This window comes from Schistocerca gregaria, chromosome 7 (genome assembly GCF_023897955.1).
Source record: "Schistocerca gregaria isolate iqSchGreg1 chromosome 7, iqSchGreg1.2, whole genome shotgun sequence".
In the NCBI taxonomy this organism is placed as follows: domain Eukaryota; kingdom Metazoa; phylum Arthropoda; class Insecta; order Orthoptera; family Acrididae; genus Schistocerca; species Schistocerca gregaria.
This window is the reverse complement of record NC_064926.1, coordinates 57,805,378-57,823,473: the sequence shown is the minus strand read 5'-3', so window position 1 is coordinate 57,823,473 and position 18,096 is coordinate 57,805,378.

Below are 18,096 nucleotides of genomic sequence, written 5' to 3'. Positions count from 1 at the left end.
AAAATATGAACTTATATGCTTATTAAACTAAACTTATTCTAGTCCTTGTAATCTATCATTTAAATTGTGATTGGAAATACTTCCAACTTTGTGTTACAAACACTCCTGAGCATTAACAGAAATATGTTTTTTATATAAATGACTTGGTCAATTTCGAGACGTGTCAAGCTATAAGAATGAAACTGAATAGGTGACAAAAAACCATATAATGTTGCAGAAAATAGATGGTTATTCACTCAGCATAACTCTGTATTGCAGATACCAGGGGCAACTGCACACTATTGCCCCCTACAGATGCTTATGTGTACACTGTTGTTAAATAGCTACAAATTTAACTCTGAGGCACTCCAAAGTCTTAAAAATTATAATTGTTCAAAAATTTGGTAATAATTATCTTGTTTAAGCCATGATTATTTTATTTCAAGTTTTAGTGGTCTCAAACACCTTAGCTCAGCTGTGTAGATGGCGAGAGAAATCGACTTAAGTTGCCATTGCTAAGTTAAGCTGCGACTTCAGTCGAATGTCTTATGAACAGAAAGCTGAAAGGAGAACTTTGTCCTCATGTTGAGAAGGGATGAAGAGGGGGAATGTATATGTCTGCTATACAATGATGTCACTTTAGACAAACATGGGCACAGATAATCGTCAGCTCTTGCATAAATTACACATGGCAGTAATGAGGTTAAATGACAGCATACTATAGAGTTCTTCAACTTCAAACACATTCATTATGTTATTTACTTTTCAGTTGACACACTAAGTTCGCCACTTACTATAGTGCAACAACTGTTAGATCGACAGACTTGCCAGCAGCCCTAAACATAAGACAGTCAACATGAAATGTACTGACATGTCCCAGTAACAAGCAAAAGGACTCATAAACATCATGTCTCTTTCACTACTACTGAACTTTGCAATCTAATAGTTACTGTAAGTGTTCAACAGGCAATAATTAATCTCACAGTCATTACAACTAATAAGTGCCATGCTTTAACATGAATGACCTAAAAGATACCAGAAAGAAAAATTATTCATGGCTCTGGGGCAGCATCTGGACCACCTCGTCCCTCTCCAGCCATATCTATGCCCCTACTAATAATTTTGAAGTACTTCATCATTGAGTAAATAAAGTGTATACTAGTATCTTATTTCAATAATTATTTCCTTCAAATAAATGAAAAAAGTGTTTGGGTTTATTTGTTTACAGCTTTTCCATTCCATTTTTCTCTATTTATATCTAACTATTCCTTCATTCAATACATTTGTTTTAAATATATCTAAATTTGCAGATATAATTACAGGTGTTTTAGTTAAAGCAAAATCACCTCCAATGTCAACTTGAATATTCGTAAGATCACCACTAAATATAGTATTTATAGTTTCAAGTGATCTGAGATCAAAATTCATATCATCCACTAGAACCGATCTTTTATTTGCACATTCCATAGGTCCAAAACTGAAATTCATATTACTTTTATTACACCAACCAGTACTAACTAAAGCACATGCAATCATTCTAATAAATGTTGATTTATAAGACATATGTTCTCTAACTATTTTTATGGTATTTTTTTACCATTTGATTAATGTATCATGAAAATGGCAATGAAATCATGTATTGCATGTCAATCACTATGAATTTGATAACACAATAATTCTTTAACAATATATATATATATATATATATATATATATATATATATATATATATATATATATATATTGATATTTCAGTATGATAATAATAGGAATCTAAATCACAAGAGTATTCTTCAAACTATGCATCTTTTACAAATTTTCAATATTTGAAGAAGATATATGTATTTGAACATATTCTAAAGCATTTTCAAAACATTGTTGACTCATAGTACAAACAAAACACTTGATCTGTAATATTTAGTATCTTTAATTTTATTTAATGGATATGTTACATTATTTTGAAGGATTTCAATTAAGTCATGAAAGAAGAATTTTTTTGCTATCATTGCTAGAATCCTTTGAAATTTGGCCAAGTAAAGTCAGTTGCTCACCTTGAAATTGCAAATTGGTTATCAGAGAATCCTGTTTCTTTAAATCCAGAATTTGTCTTAGTTCTCTCTTTTACATGTTGTAACATTGGTTTCGAACTGAACTGTTCAATTTTTGAGTTTGGATGGGAAGGGGTGACGTAAAAGTGTTCGAAAACGACCTGTTGGTATTTATTGTCTGTATGGTAGTTGACTTGGGATACTTTCGAAATATGAAGTGACGTTTGTCTCTTATTTGCACTATCTCTTATGTCATCCAAGTCCGGGGAATGAACATTGCAGCGAGCCAGTTTCTTTGTCAACGTGGTTTGGGACCTAAGATAAGCCGTACTGTTGAATACCACAGATACCTTTAATAAAAGAGCAGAGGATAAAAAAATAAGTGTGCAATATGTGTCAAATGTGAATATATTCAACATCTTTTCCTACGCCACTGGACTGATTTCAACCAAAGTTGGTACAGGTATTACTTACTATTTGGGAAGGAAAATAAATAACCTTCTATTGGGGTCCAGGTGGGAGTGATAGAAGGGCTATGGACAGAGAAGGGGAGGGGCAGGGAATAGGTGAGCAGAGTGATGGGGATGAGGAGATAGACAGACAGAGGGGAGAGGATGAACAAAGTGAGTGGGGAGGAAGAGGAGGACAGAGAGAGGGGAGATGGAAGGATAGAAAGGGAAGGAGGCTATAGACAGAGGAAGCTGGCATGAGGAGACTGACGGAGTGGTGAGGAAGAGTACAGTGAAAGAGGGAGGAGGAAGTTGACGGGTACAGGGGAGAGATGGAGATGGACACTGAATGGAGTTGGGAGAACATGAACAGAGAGAGGGTGGAGGAGGAGGAGGTGGAGAGAGGCTGGCCGGAGTAGCCGTGCGGTTCTAGGCGCTACAGTCTGGGACGGTCGCAAGTTTGAATCCTGCCTCGGGCATAGATGTGATGTCCTTAGGTTAGTTAGGTTTAATTGGTTCTAAGTTCTAGGCGACTGATGACCTCAGAAGTTAAGTACTATAGTGCTCAGAGCCATTTGAACCATTTGAGGTGGAGAGAGAGGAGGCAGGAAGAGATATACAGAGATAGGAGAGACGAGGAGATGGAAAGAAAGGGGCAGTGGAAGATGGATAGAGAGAACGGCAGGAAGGACAGAGAAAGAGAGGGGGAGGAGCAGATGGATGGGTAGGGAGGGGTAGAGAATATGGACAGGAAAGGGGGCGATGAGGATATTGGCAGACAAAACCGAGAGGATGGATGGTTAGAGAGAGGGGGGAGGAAGAGAAGAACAGTGAGAGGGGGCAGGAGAAGAAGGACAAGTAGATGGGAGAGGAGGAGATGGAGAGGGGAAGGGACAGAGAAGATGATCAGAGAGAGGATGGAATAGGTGATGGACTAGTAGAGGACTGGAATAAATAATTATCCGTGCAAGACCGGATGTCTTATCTAGAATATTATAATTACGTACATCAATACATTTCGATACATATAAAATACCTACAGCAAACTCACCTCGAAGAACTGCGATTGTGGCTTTCTGAAGTATCAATGTCGTGACAGTTAGAGCAATACACCAAATTATAAAGATGACTACAACCAACCAGCATCTGCCCCCGCATGACGATATCACCAGGATTTTTTTCTAACTTAACGGGCTGGATAGACGGCAAACAGCTCTGTGCAGTGCTGACAAGATGACGCGCTTCAGTGCTGGGGACTCGTAAATTTCTATATAGCATTGGAGACTTTTTGTTGACGTCCCGTAGTGAAAGTAGAGGTATTTATCGTCGTGGTATCGGTCTCAGAATACCACCACATACGTGCCACAGTACAGGCGCCATATAGCTTCTGCGCCCTCGCCAATTCTCAGAATATCGCCGTTCGCCCGTTGCGACCCCCGGTGGTGCTTACCCTTTGATACCACAGCACAAAAATCTTCTGCATGCTCACAGTAAGCTTGTCTAATAGAGCCAGGCGCAGTAGCGGCCACCATCCTTATCTGTCACAGACTCACAGGACACAATTTCCCGATATTTTGGGCGGTCCGAGTATCAGTACACAAAGTTAGGGTTATAAATTTAGTAAAATAATTTTCAAAAATAAAAAAAAGAAATAAAAACTGGTGTTAGGATAGGGGACAGTTTAACTGAATTAAAAAAAAATTGCGAATAATCCGGTATTTGAAGATTAAAAAACCACAAAAATGAACCGACAATTCTGGGAAGAAAAACAAATATAATTAAGATAAACTGCCTGCCTTTGCAGACGGTTTCGCGGTTCTTTCAGACAATCTGTAAGACCAGTTAGTGAAATAAATCTTCTGCAAAAATAAGCGAATAGAACTGGTCTAAAAACGTCAGCTGATAAAAAAAAATTCGTGAGAAATATAAAAATAGACTGAAATACACAGAAACACCAGCAGGTAAAATAAAGTTGTGCGCCAATGATACAATTTTTGATACCAATTAGCGTGCTTCTACAGTATGGCGTGATTTTCCAGAAAAACTAAAAATAAAAAAATAAAAATAAAAAATGTGTTGGTGTACTCCAGGTATCCAAGAAGAATATAGGAAAGTAGTGTCTATGAAATGGTTCTCTGAACAAAGAAATACGATTTCGAGGTCTCTGTGTGTTTTGAAGGAAGTAAACCCCACGACTGCAAGATATTTAATAATAACGACGTGGTGTGCCCTGTATTCCCTTCAATGCCCAAAAAATCATGTTATAATCATCAAGATGAGCTTTGGAACACTTGTTAGAGTTTTTATTTGCTTTTAATGAAATAAACATGGATCTAACCTTTTGCATAAATGAAATGTTTTCGTTTCATTTATCACTTAACCTATGTTCCACTTTTCTGCAGATTTCGCTGTAGTTCAGTTAAGTTTGGTTGAAATCTTGCTGTGCAAATGATGTTACTCTGTCAGATGAGAGCAGCGTTACTTCGTGATAATCGCCTCCGTTTATGAGGTGCCCGATACACTGTGGCACTGAGAGTAAGAAAGTACACGCCTACGACTTTCATGGATTAGGATTAGAACACTCTAAGCATGATACAAACCTTTGAGATGATAGTGCCATCTAGTATCAATACCTGTAAGAGAACAATTCGCGTACAACAAAAGAAATTAAAGTAAATAATAATAGTTGAAAATTTTTGTAGTCTCTTTATGTTATTTGCATCAGTGTCTGTAACTCGTGATCTGAATAATTCACTTACGGAAATAAAACGCGCAACGTCGAAAAATAATTAATATACAGTAACTTTTGTCTAGGTAACATATTTAAGTGATTAACATTGGAAGATCACAGGTCAATGAAGCGCGAGATAAGCTATTGCAAATTGGAAATGCTGGTCCCTTAACAACCGGTATAATCGCCAGAATGCCGTGTGCAAGCATGAAAACTTGTATGCTTTGTGTTGTACAGATGCCGGACGTCAGTTTGTGGGATGGAGTTCCATGCCTGTTGCACTTGGTCGGTCGATAGAGGGACGGTTTATACCGTCTATGGATGACGCTGGAGTTACCGTCCGATGATGTTACATATTTGCTCGATTGGAGGCAGATCTGATGATAGAGCAGTCCAAAGCAACATGTCAACACTCTAAAGCGCATGTTGGGTTACAACAGCGCTATGTCGGCAAGCGTTATCCTGTTGGAAAACACCCTCTGGAATGCTGTTCATCAATGGTAGCACAACAGATTGAATCACCCTAGTGACATACAAATTTGTAGTTAAGGTGCGTTTCATAATCACGAGATTGCTCCTGCTGTCATATGAAATCGCCCCGTAGACTATAACTCCCGGTATAGTCCAAGATGCTATTTCAGGCGGGTGTAACATGAATGTGCGCAACGGAAAATAACAAACGCTAAAATGAAGATTTGGCCCTGTCTGACTACCCCCTGAAGCAGATTTAGGATCTCTAAATTCTATAAATTACAATCTAAACATAAATGAATGATGAAGGCAAATAATCCTACTAAATGATAAACATTGTTCCTGCTTATATATTTATTGTAGATTAAAAACAGTCTTTATATTACAAAGTTTACATTTTCTAAGTAAAATTACTAATCAATTGCCCAACTCTGCCCCTTGTTATGTATGAGTGCGCGGTCTAATATCAATAACGCGAAATGACTGACATCATCTACATACCAAACAGTAGAAGACACTACTTTCAAAGATGAGCTACGGTGGTGTGGAACCTCACTGGAAATAAACTAACGTGATCACAGCTGTTTAGCTTTTATAGCCGTAATAATCCGAAGAAATTTGCGATATCACCGTATGTACTGCGTCTGGTGCGTCAGCGTGCTGGTTCTCGTACACGTCTGCGTCGATATAAGAACTCCAGCCACAAAATAAAACTCTTTCGAACACTAGGACGGCAGAAGACGGGCCTATGACTAATACACTCTAATACTGTCTTCTCCTCTCTGTGTTCAACAGACGAGAAACGCGAACTCCCAGAGTTCTAATAACGTCTCAACGGAAGTATAGGCAGAAGAAGTGCTCTCAGTTACTGAATGCTGTGTACTCAACGACGACTTTCCACCCGGAGGCGAAGTCTAGAATTGTATAACTTCGCAACAGTACATTGCCTAACTGTTCTAACTGTAAGCTCTCATGAGAGCAAAGACAGCAACTCCGTTTGCACTGACAAAAGCTGATATTGAGCGACCGTGACACACGGGCACTCACAACGGAAGACTGCGTCTCTCCAGCGCTGGCTTCATAGCAAGGCTTGGCTCCCTACTCTCGTAATTCCGAAAAAGAATCATATTCCCGAAACCACGGAGTATTCTCCCTCTTTACAGATTCTTCCGAACGCCGACCAACCGTATTTTAATCTTTTGTCGTCCAGCGCGGAAAGTTTGCGAGGAAAACGTATACTCGTACAATGGTACGCTTCTGAGTAGAAGTCCTTGGAAATAACCTAGCCTGCGTGGTTTCAGAGTTGCTGCTTCTTCGTTCCTCTCACCTGCATCCAAGATATTCAGCGTTTCCGAAGTATAATCCTTCTGGTTCGGCTACCAAACCGACCGGTTGCGACTGTATTGTGGTGCAGCGCTTAGGTGCTACGACGTCTGTCTTGCTGTTTCCTGTGTTTAAGCAAGACCAACACACCTGTGTAGGCCTTCCACCAACTGCTTCAGTTCCGCCAGCTGTTTCATTTCTACTGCCGTTCCAACCTCTACTAGTCTAGGCAATCATTCATTATGCCATTTTTATAATAAAGACACTCTGTCACCTTTCATGCAACAAGCGTTAACAGTTATTTACAAGACGTACGTGACAATGCCAGTCTCCTTTATATATTCATATATACGATGTACAGCCTATCACATGATACCTAATTGTGTTTGTAGATCACGGCAAAGTTGTGGATGAGTGCTTGTAAGGTGCGAAATTATAGAGACCTAGCAAAAGGTCTAGTGTCTAGCGCACAGACAGGTTGTTGGCTGCAGATCCTCAACTGGCCTCTTTCTAACCAACAGACGGCCATCACTGGCGTCAAGGCAGACCAGCTTTTATCAGTAACACAAGAGACCTCCATCCTGTTCTCCAGTGAGCTCTCGGTTGACACCACTGAAGTCGCAAATGTTGTTTGGGCACAGGGTGTCTCGCTCGGAGCTGTTCTTGAAGTAACCGGTTTGTAACAGTTCATTGTATCCATATTACTACTGCGGATCCAGCACGATGCGCCAGAGCCATACACCGAGAACGATGCTCTTCGCTCTCTGTAGGGCCACGTGGCAGTCAGGAACCCAGTCTTTTTGGAACCGTACATCACCGTGACCAGCAATCATGTACAGTGGTTACGTTCCTGCCAAATCCTTCTGAAATATCACAGAAGGAACATCCAGATTTTCGTAGTCCTATTACACGACCTCGTTCAAACTCAGTGGAGTGTCGATAATGGCGTCTTTGTCGCCTTAAAGTAATTCTGGTCTAGCATCAACTCAGCACGTCCAATCTGAAAGGAAAGTAACGCTCACGACAGCTACAGCGTGTGTTTAAAACAAACTTGATTTGCACTTTCATAGTGGCGCTACCAGCGCCACTCTTGTGCGACTTGCAAGAAATTTGAGATCATCTTTCAGATGTAGAAACACGCCTGCCAAGTTCGTTGATGTCGCAAAACTTCGATTTCTTTTTCCGTCAGTGTATTTACGGTTGTTGTTTTCATACAACAATATTCAGTTATTTTAACAATGCACTCTTTTCAGTGTAGTCACCTGACTGTTCGCTGATTTTATTGTTCAAGTTGTAATATGCATGTGGAGTAACGGAGGACAGTGAAAAAAAATGTGATGTCGAAGTAATGAACTGTACTGATAAATATATGCGAAAATTCGTGAAAGATGGTGCATTGTGTTACTGACAGGATAGAGTTTTGTGTCTGAAATTGCATATCAGAGCAATGACTGGTCTGTGTTGACTTTGGTTAATCACGTACGAGGGTGCGAAAATTGCATTAAGGCCATTAGTCCTGTGCAAATTGGTGTGACGTGTAAACAGTTTGTTTCTAGCGAACTCTCGTATAGTATAAATTATGGACATCGTTCAGTGGCATATAAAGAAACAAACTATCCACATGTAAATCAAACCGTGCATGGCTCGTGTTCATGCTATTTATTGTTTGTCCTCTTCTATTACGGTACTTCAGCCTCGTTTTCTTATTCCATTTTACTGGCGTCACAAACTTTCTGTCTTACTTGCCCATGGGCAGCAGCAGTAGTGCGTATCGATAAGTGCACTGTCGTACCATCTCTGGAGCGACCGATAGTATTTCCGGGTCGTCGTGTGTCTGGCAGTTGGGACGCAGCAGCAGTGAAGTCGGGGACAGCCGGTGTTCACCAAACACTGCCGACACACATGAACTGTCCGACGGAGGGAGATTGGAGCGGGACGACAGTTGGTTGGTCGTTCCATTGATCGTCTCATCGGTAGACGTATATTTGGTCTTTTCACCGTTTTCGGGTCTGGGGAGTTGGTCGGTTGGCGCATAGCAGCGAGGAAGTCTCCGCCGAGCGGACTCTGGCTGGGGCCGTTGGCGTGGTGCAAGCGCTGTTGGAGTATGAGGTGCTACTTGCGAGTGCTACGAAGTATGTCGCCCACTGGTCTTGGACATGAAAGTTGTCCTCACTTAACCTACTATCGAGCCTCAACTGTTGGTATTTCTTCATTTGTTCCTGGTTGTCGATTTTGGGACATTCCCGCGAGCAACAACGTGTGTGTATTCAAGTCCGCTTAATTTCCAGCTTCGTGTTATTAAAGTTGACCAGCGGTATCATCTGCCTTGTGGCCGTTGACGTTCCGGTTACCTGCCCTGGTCGTTGACGTAATTTTCGGCATTGTATTTTCCTGCTCGTGTAGTTACTGTCCAGCGCAGTGTGTAGTTCGACAGCTGAGGTGTTAAAATGGTTCAAATGGCTCTGAGCACTGTGGGACTTAACATCTGAGGTCATCATTCCCCTAGAACTTAGAACTACTTGAACCTAACTAACCTAAGGATAGCACACACATCCATGCCAGAGGAAGGATTCGAACCTGCGACCGTAGCGGCCGCGAGGTTCCAGACTGTAGCGCCTAGACCCGCTCGGCCACCCAGGCCGGCTAGCTGAGATGTTGTTGGTCGTTGTGGGCTCCAATACTCTGTGTGTCGTATTGAAATCGTGTGGTCGTTGCTGGTTGCGTGGAGCGGAACTGATGTTCTTGATTGGTCGGTCGGTTGTCTGTTGGTTGGGTTGTCTTCAGATTAAGTAGTCGTTGGACAGGCTGCCTGTCTCTCCTAAATGATCGTTAGTGTTATAACCCCAGGCCGATCCTTGGAAACTTCTGAGCGCCGTTCCTTGTGTGTTACATAGTAATTTCCCTGTTAGGGATTTAGTTATTTGATTGATGTGTGGCCTTCAACCGAGTATCAGTATCTCTTAATGTTCTTATCTTACCATTAAGGCATGAGATTGTTATTCTTTTATATCGGGCCTTCAGCCGAATCTTATATGAGATGTTTTAAGGTAAGGCCTTGTGCCTTTTAAAATTGAAACTCTCGGCCTTGAGCCGAGTTTTAATATCTCTTAAATTAACGTTCTTTTCTTGCCCTTAAGGCATAAGATTGTTATGCTTTTGTATGGGGCCTTCAGCCGAATTTTGCATGAAATATTTTAAGATAAGGCCTTCTGCCTTTTGATTGAAACTCTTCTTATTGCTTAATATGCGGCCTCCAGCCAAGTTCCATTAAAATTAAATTGCTAAGGTTTTCAGCCTGTTTAGATTGAAGATTTAAAAAATATTTGTGAGTGAAACCTCCAGAACAACCTTGAATTTCAATTTCTTGCTTAGGCCTAGCGTCTTGGATTTTGAGTGTGGCCTTCAGCCGATCTAACGTTAATCAAGGAAGTCGATTAAAGTTTTGAGTGTTTTGCATCTTTGTTATAATGTTGTGTGTTGATAAATAAGGGCCGGCCGCGGTGGCCATGCGCTTCTAGGCGCTCAGTCCGGAACCGCGCGACTGCTACGTCGCAGGTTCGAATCCTGCATTGGGCATGGATGTGTGTGATGTCCTTAGGTTAGTTAGGTTTAAGTAGTTCTAAGTTCTAGGGGACTGATGACCACAGATGTTAAGAACCATAGTGCTCAGAGCCATTTGAACTTTTTTTTTTATAAATAAGATTTGTGTTGAGTACAACTGACAGCAACTTATTTTGGCCCCTTTCCACAATCTAATACGCTCTGTCCTGCTAGCCCAGGCATTTCAGAGGCTAGCCGTTTAGTTGTTAGTGTTGTTCGAGTTTAGTGCTGTTAACTATTACTTACCACTGAATTAGCCAATCAGATCGTAGTGCACACCACATTCAAGCAGTCTGTCAGAGGCGGTGTCCCCCCCAACGTGTCCTTCAATTGGTCAGCAGAAACTCGAATTTGCGTGCGCGACGACCTAATTGGCTGCCTCCAATGCTAAAAACTCGGAAAAGGCGCAACGTATCGAGTTGATTTCTTAACAGTTCTTTCTCAGCACTTGCTCCCCTTCTAAGACTGTGTCTGACTACCTAGTATAAGAAGCAAGAACAGCGGTAAATGTTGAATGATTATTGTGAAGGACATGGAGATGCCGCCAACTAGTATGAGATATCGGTATCAGCTGATGACGGAGTTTTAAAGGGGCCTCATTGTGGGTCTCTGTTTTCTTAGCTGATCGAATTGTTTATTTCGCTCATTTGTGAGGCACGTTATGCTGACAGAGGTCTGACGTTGGACGGCAAGAGAATGTGAGGGCAGTCATACTCACGTCAGTATTCCGATCGAGCTTTTTGAGCACCACGAGGGAGAATCGCCGTACTGTGCACCATGCACATCATACACATCGCAAATGCGCCTGGCATTCGAGAGCAACTAATCGACTCTCTGCAGCATTCCGGGTCATCTCACACTATTGGTCGGAGGAAATGAGAAGGTAATTACACTGAAGACCTAAAGAAGCTGGTACACCTGCCTAATATCGTGTAGGCTCCCGCGAGCACGCAGAAGTGCCGCAACACGACGTGGCATGGGCTCAACTGATGTCTGAAGTAGTACTGGACAGAATTGACACCATGAATCGTGCAGGACTGTCCACAAATCCGTAAGAGTACGAGGGAGTGGAGCTGTCTTCTCAACAGCTCGTTGCAAGGCATCCCAGTTATGCTTCATATCTGGGAGTTTGGTGGCCAGTGGAAGTGTTTAAACTCAGTGTCTCTGGAGCATCTCTATAGATATTCTCGACATTTGGCGTGTCGCATTGTCCTGCTAGAAATTGCCCGTCCGACGGGATGCTCATGTACGTGTCATCTGTCAAAGTCGTATCTAGACGTATCAGGGGTCCCATATCTTGCAACTGGACGTGCCCCATCTAGTACCTTCCGCCGCGGAAGTTGAACACGCGCCAGAACAAATGGACGTGGTCAGCCCATAGAGGGCTCCGTCTCCGCGGCGGCTATTCCGCGCAGCGGCTCTCGCGCAGTCAGGGTTTCACCGGTAAGCCACGTGCAGACAGCGGTCAATAGCCGCTGCCTCTGGTTTCGTATATAGGGACCCGCTCTGCCCTAGTCCAGTCAGTCTGGTACTAGCTCTGGATTTCGTTTCTATCTCGCGGTACTGCGTTCTGGTCGTTGCTCGTTGTTGACATTTGCCTGGCTCTGGTTCCAAGTGGATTTACGGTTGGTGTTTGGTGTTGTGGTTTCCACAAGCCTCCGTTGTTTATCTCTTCCTTGTTGTGATCGGTTGTTGTCAGTTGTCGTTGGTCTGACGTCCGACTCGTCCTGTGTTTCCCGGGGGTGCGTGCTCCACCGCCGGCGGCTTCCCTGCCTGGGGGATCCGATCCGCAGCCCAAGGCGTTGGTTTTGGTTACTACACCCTACACTATTACAGAACCTCCACCAGTTTGAACAGTCCCCTGCTGACATGCAGGGTCCATGTATTCATGAGATTATCTCCATTCCCTTACACGTCCATCACTCGGTACAATTGGAAACGAGATTCATCCAACCAGGAATGTTTCCAGTAATCAACAGTCCAATATAGGTGTTGACGGGTCCAGGCGAGGCGTAAAGCTTTGTATCGTTTAGTCATCCGGCACCGAAAGCCCATATCGATGACGTGTCTTTGAATGGTTCGCTCGGTGACACTTCTTGATGGCCCAGCTTTGAAATCTGCAGCAATTTCCGGAAGGATTGAATTTCTGTCACGTTGAACTATTCTCTTCGGTCGTCGTTGGACCCGTTCTTGCAGGATCTGCTTCCGGCCGCAGCGATGTCGCAGATTTGATGTTTTGTCAGATTCCTGATGTTCACGGCATACTCATGAAATAGTCATACGGGAAAATCCCCTTTTCATTGTTACCTCTGCAGCTCTCTTCTCCTGAGCATAACTACCGTCTAGTAAGGTCATCCGAAGACCAGTATCAGTTGCAAAGCGATTTAGAAAAGATTGCTGTATGGTGTGTCAGGTGGCAGTTGACGCTAAATAAAGAAAAGTGTGAGATGATCCACATGAGTTCCAAAAGAAATCCGTTGGAATTCGATTACTCGATAAATAGTACAATTCTCAGGGCTGTCAATTCAACTAAGTACCTGGGTGTTAAAATTACGAACAACTTCAGTTGGAAGGACCACATAGATAATATTGTGGGGAAGGCGAGTCAAAGGTTGCGTTTCATTGGCAGGACACTTAGAAGAAGCAACAAGTCCACTAAAGAGACAGCTTACACTACACTCGTTCGTCCTCTGTTAGAATATTGCTGCGCGGTGTGGGATCCTTACCAGGTGGGATTGACGGAGGACATCAAAAGGGTGCAAAAAAAAGGGCAGCTCGTTTTGTATTATCACGTTATAGGGGAGAGAGTGTGGCAGATATGATACACGAGTTGGGATGGAAGTCATTACAGCATAGACGTTTTTCGTCGCGGCGAGACCTTCTTACGAAATTTCAGTCACCAACTTCCTCTTCCGAATGCGAAAATATTTTGTTGAGCCCAACCTACATAGGTAGGAATGATCATCAAAATAAAATAAGAGAAATCAGAGCTCGAACAGAAAGGTTTAGGTGTTAGTTTTTCCCGCTCGCTGTTCGGGAGTGGAATAGTAGAGAGATACTATGATTGTGGTTCGATGAACCCTCTGCCAAGCACTTAAATGTGAATTGCAGAGTAGTGATGTAGATTTAGATGTACTGCGTGGACCCTAAGTTATATACTTGTTACACAACTGGGCAACTCAAACTGTTACATTAATGTAGTGTTTCAAAATAGCCTTGATTCATGTCTCTGTTGGCACTCCTGTACTTTTTGTTATTTTTGTTATAAGGTGAAGTAATGTAGAAATAAGGGGAGGTAATGTACAAAAAAGGTTCAATACATGATTCAACAAATTCTAGACGGATTTGCGCAGTAATCAGGATTTTCCACGCTTGTCCTTGCTGCAAAGAAAAATATGAAACATAAATAGATTTCGATTTTTCTTAAAAAGAAAAAAAGAGCATACCTACTGAGGTATTTCAGTTACCTTTGGCCTCGACACAAACTGAATACTCTTGCTACGGACAGTTAGGAATGAGGCCGGGTGTTGTGTTGTCGGTGCTAATTTCACAGCTATGCAAGTGCCACGTAATTACTGAATGATGACAACGAAGGGCAGATGGCACAATACACAAATTGTAGCTAATTGCCAATAAAGTATCAGCTGCCACTCTCGTGTATGAATACATTGCAGTGGATGCTGTTGAAGAGAAGAATTTGTCGCGAAACTTTTCGCTGTGCGACAGCCTGCTAATCGGTGACAACAGGGTACATCCACGGCCGGTGCAACCGCACTTTTTCTCGTTCCCTTGAGAATTCAGCCCTAGAAGCCCCGTCAGATCTGGAGATCATAGTAATTACGAAAATCGTGCATGAACTGTTAATTAATATATACGCTTTTATCACACATACTGATCGTGGTGTGTGTCTTTCTTTTACCAAATATTGATAAAACTATTGGAAATAAACCTTCCGTCAAAAAAATGTACATAATGTTATTCTGCCTCTTTTTTTCTGCTGTCATAAGTCAGACACTGAGCAAAAACTTGAAGATAAATACTGACGTACAAAGAAAAATCCGTATATTTTCGTTTTCCTGAGTCGTTAAAATTTATATGATCTCCTGAATGTTTCAGTATATTATTTATTGTAGAGGAAAGTTTGATGTTAGTTTTATTAGTTTTCTTATGTTGCTACGATGACAACTTGCCTCTTCATAAGATTCATCGACAACTTGGCTCAGCACGTTTTTGAAGCAACTGTTACTAGAGGGCTGTGATTTTTCACTGTTTTGCAGAGGACAGACTGCTGTATAATATCCTCGAAGTCCTTTGTTGGCTGATCGGTACACTGTGGTTTGCGACACTTATACTCTACAGCATTTTCTGCTTGTTCAATAGACACACATTTTATGCGTTCTCTGGATTTACTGACCGAAGTGTGTTTATATCGGCACGAATACAGATAAATCAACTTTTTTGTAGTGCTGTCGGCGCCCTTAGTAATAAAAGCAGTGCCAGATTGAGAATATTTGAAAATCTAGGAGAAAATATAATGAATCATGCTTCGAAAGGACTTCAATATGTTCACACCAGAACAGTGGAAAATATTCATGTACCGGCTTCATATATTACAATAACGGTTAGAAAATAAAGAAGAGAGAGTTGTAACTCAATAGTATCTGCGTCTCGCAACACAACACGGTGCAGGATATTTTGATGAACCTAAGAAAAAGAAAACAAGGTTTGGTGTCACAATGACGACGAGTTTGTTAGAAACAAAACAAAAGTTAGTACGTTTATCGCCATAAATGCCACATGGATTTATTTTGTATTCATTTAGGATCTTTCAATTTGCGCTAAAAGCATGGTGATTTGGTGAAAATGTACAAGTTGCTGTATTAATGAAAAACTGTTGATTGTAAATCAACGCAGTGACAAGGGTAGAGTTAATATTCGTACATGGTGGAAGCTTTATATGTTACTAACATCAGAAATCTTACATTGGCAAGGCATGACCAAGGTTATTACATAAATGTGACACTCAAATAGTATGTAATCACTAGTATAATTATAGACGTTCGCAAGAGGGGACACTAGCCCCTTCCTATCATCTGGGGACACTGGATTCGTATTTATTACAAAATTCTCGCGCATTTCAAGCAATGATTGTGTGGTTTTCTACTGAATCACAGATGTTCAATGACAAGTGCTATAGGGAATACTGTGGTGTGTTTAAGTTTATTTCTGCTTACCCATTTTGAAGGACAGGCAGTTTTTGCTGACTATCTTTCTTCCTATGCAACAGGACTTTCTCAGTTGTCCCAATTTTTAAAAATGTGTCAGATATTTCATTTTCAGTGACTAACTAAACTTAATGTTACATAAATAAAGACATTTATTGTGAATAAGTCGTTAAGTACCACAGATTAAGACATAAGAACTCCGTAGTTTCAGATCATTGCATCAAAATGGTGGTACTGATATTCACTGTTATAGTCTAAAAATATGCATTTCGTTATCAAAGTAATATACATAAGAAATGTTGAGTGAGTACCCATAAGTACTTTGAAAATCACTGTTTTTCGTGAGTCCTGGTAAATTTTGTTGTTAGGGAACTACACGTTCTCAGACTATCGTATTAACTTATAACGGGAGTTTCAGAATCGTGCACCTCTTACATTAATTCCTGTGGATGTCCATGACTATAATCTCATTTAGCTTCTGTCGCAGTGTAGCAAATTCGGTCCCACACTCTTGATGGAAAGAATGTATGACGGTCTGAATTCACAGCTTACTCAGTAATGGTATACATTGCGTTATTCATAAGCGCCTCCTGGGTATTAGTAGACGATTGAACGAAACTAAAAGACATACGGAAAAATTAGGGATATCAGCTGGGTAGAGCAATATCCAAGTTTTTATTCGTAACATGCGCCGTGGAGTAGTTGCACTAAGTGGTAAGGCTGTCACAAAATGAAGACAAATGTCCCGCTCCGTATTGCCGCATCAAAGTCCGCGCCTGCAAATAGGCAAACTAGTAAACAAATTTCCAAAGCGGGCTGTGTTGCGCCTTCCAGCTGCAGCGACTTCAATGAATTGGATGCGCGTGTTGAAGTTTGCTGCATCACAAACGGTGCCAATATTTCACGACTGTGTAATGTGAATTAAAAACTTACAGAGATGTTCTGTCCAGTTCTATGTGTCTGGTTTCTGTATGCATTGCAGTTTTCACGCAGTTATATTCTGAAACCCAAGAGGCACTTACGAATAAGTAAACGTTCTCATTTGGTTAACATAAGATCTTGTTTTGGATTGTAGGTGGGGAAATAGTCCACATGATGAAAATTTTACGGTGTGTCTGATAATTCTCAGAGTTTCTTTTGACTTTTTACAACTGGGGAAGCAAATAGTTGTTTTATTGGTATCCAATCACAATATAGCAGATGTACTTCAAGTCCAACGATCATCAATGTTTGAACACATTGAAAAGGTTTTAAAATTAAAGCTTTAAGCCTATTTTTGTGAATGAAGTAACTGACAGTGACAAGGGGCAGTGAGCTGCAGCGTGTTGTGCTTAGTGGGCACAATATGTAAATGACAGTGTCTCCTTCAAGCGCGTTTCTTTGTGATGAAAGTGCGATTATTGCAACTCACGCAACAGGAATGTGGCTTTCTGGTCGAAGGAAAAATCCGAATCATGTGCAAGAGTCGGAAAGGAGCCCACCTCAAGTTATGATATAGGCCGGGATGTCATAGCTATGCCTGTTTTTTCTAAGGCCATGTGTATGCAAATCCTTATTTGGATGTGATGGAAACGTGGTTAATACCTCAATTCTGAAACAAGACTATCGTCGATCATGTATGGTTACTGCAGGATGGAGCACCAGCATAGTTCGGTACTGAGGTGTTTGACTTCCAATATGAAGAATTTGGAGACCACTGGTTTGGGGTTGGTTTAGAAATATCTCGATATGCATATGTTACCTTTACATCAGATAACTCATTGTGGGAAACGAGGAAGCGCCATATGACTCAATACCAGTACAACACTAACGGAGAATTTAGCAGAAGTGTTGAGGAAGCCTTTCCAAGAATATCTCCTAAGGCACCCCGCGAGATGTTAATCAGCACATGATCACGCATGGATGTCTTTTTAAGGCACGGTGATCCACATACAAATCCACTTGGTAGATTGCTTTTACTTGCAGGAATACCAGTGCACAACACAATATTATTAATGTCTACCTCTAGAGTTTCAGAAGATGACTGTAGGAAAACTACAAGACAGGAAAGAATGACGCATACCAGTGGATGCAGCTTTCGATTCATAATACGTGGCGTGCTGTAGTTGCAGGACGCACCACAAGAGGGTAGGAGTGTCAGAACATGACGGATAACGGAGTGACGCGTGCATTTTGCGTGCCGGCCGAAGTGGCCGTGCGGTTCTAGGCGCTGCAGTCTGGAACCTTGGGACTGCTACGGTCGCAGGTTCGAATCCTGCCTCGGGCATGGA